Raw genomic sequence first — 1,727 nt, forward strand, 5'->3', positions numbered from 1 at the left:
TCTTATACAATAAAAGCTCTGTTAAACGAACAACTCTATTAAGAGAAAGGCTGGTCCTGCCAGTGTCCACTTATGACAGTTTTCACTGTACACGTAATAGTAGAATTGAAGCTGAAAAGTCCTCCCTCGCTACACTAATTATATTCACTCGTATCACAATGAGCTCTATTTTTATCAAAGTGACTCATTTTGAGTAGTTTTATACTGTAATCATGTTTACGGAAACAAATGGAACTTTGGCTGCCATGCTCACAACAGCCCGGCTAGCTCAGTCGGTAGAGCATGAGACTCTTAATCTCAGGGTCGTGGGTTCGAGCCCCACGTTGGGCGCAATTAAATATTTTTATCCCTTTTAGGAGTAATTTTAACACATTGCATTAATAAGAGTCCTAAAAATAGTAAGGCTATTCAGTACCTCAGTTATGGCTGCTTGATGAATGCCTGGAATATCAACGTAAAATGCCACTTTCAATTTGGTTTTCAGTTTTGGAAATATAAAATAGTCCGTCCAATGGTTATAAATCAAGTGAATACGGAGGTTGGTGGTGGAGAAGAGAAATTTGTTTTTTCATCAACAACTTTTTCACTTCATTGCCCTTATGTAATCGATATATGGAGCAAAACGCATACAGACCTTTCTTTTGCCCAAGTTTTAGGTTAAAATTTTCTAACTGGTGTTTTTACTCTAACTTAATCGCTCAGCTAACTTTTCCGTAGAAAAAATTTGCATGGATTACAGTAATTCTACGGACTTATTACATCAATTTAGCAGCCGAGTTGGCGAGTTGGCTTTGGCGCGTCATTTAGTAATCAGCATAGGCTTTTTTCATCAATTCGAATAAAATTTATAATTAATGTAAATTTATTTTCACATCCTAAAACTACATACAATATACTCAAATTAAGACTATTTTTGTCACATAAACTATTCAAACATTGTAGCGCTCAGTCAAGTGCGATAATTGTCCTATAAAATCGCACTGGCCCATTAGCTCAGTTGGTTAGAGCGTCGTGCTAATAACGCGAAGGTCGCGGGTTCGATCCCCTCATGGGCCATGTTAAGTTTTTTTTTTTATTTATTATATAATTTTTAATACTTTTTCTATATAAATCGGGGATTTAAATATTGGGCTACTGATCTAGGAAGGCTTTGACTTTGGTTTGGAGAAAAACAGGCTTCTTGTGATACCTGTCGGACTGCGGGCGAAGAAAGCAAAACATTCCAAAGTGCTAACCAACAAAAACGATTCTATATAATATCCGCAAATATAAAATAATTATTGGAAGCTTTAGATATTAGTAAAAACAAATTGGAACCTCTAAAAAGAGTACTGGAGCCAGCGATAGAGCCGTAATTTTTAATCTCATAAGTTTGGATTGATTTTGCTGCCCCAAAAATTTAAGCGAAGAAGAAGAATTTCGTAAAAAAAAACACAGAAACGAGTTTTGCGCTACTGCGGAGTTCAACCAGGTAACAAGATCAAGTTTCATATCAGCATGATTGATTTATAGGTACATCGATCCGAACATGTGTCTTAACACTCAGGAATCCGCGCGCACTATGGATTTATAGCGAATATTTTGAGATCATGGTGTCACCAAACAAACCTCTGGCGGTATTTTCTGCCCCACATTGGTACCAGAGAGATGTGAGTGGCTAGAATCCGCTCAAAGAGCGAACCAGTAAGTTGTTTTACGAATGTGTCAAAACTTGTGGAATAATGTTG

At 36.9% G+C, this 1,727-nt stretch overlaps 2 non-coding genes across 2 annotated transcripts; both read left to right on the forward strand.

Annotated features, from left to right (window-relative positions):
- Positions 1–257: 257 nt before the first annotated feature.
- Trnak-cuu lies at positions 258–330 on the forward strand. The gene has a single exon. It is a non-coding gene; the product is annotated as a tRNA-Lys (tRNA).
- A 652-nt stretch (positions 331–982) lies between these two features.
- On the forward strand, positions 983–1,056 carry Trnai-aau. The gene has a single exon. It is a non-coding gene; the product is annotated as a tRNA-Ile (tRNA).
- Positions 1,057–1,727: the final 671 nt, after the last annotated feature.

Source organism: Bactrocera tryoni, chromosome 3 (genome assembly GCF_016617805.1).
Source record: "Bactrocera tryoni isolate S06 chromosome 3, CSIRO_BtryS06_freeze2, whole genome shotgun sequence".
Taxonomy (NCBI): Eukaryota; Metazoa; Arthropoda; class Insecta; order Diptera; family Tephritidae; genus Bactrocera; species Bactrocera tryoni.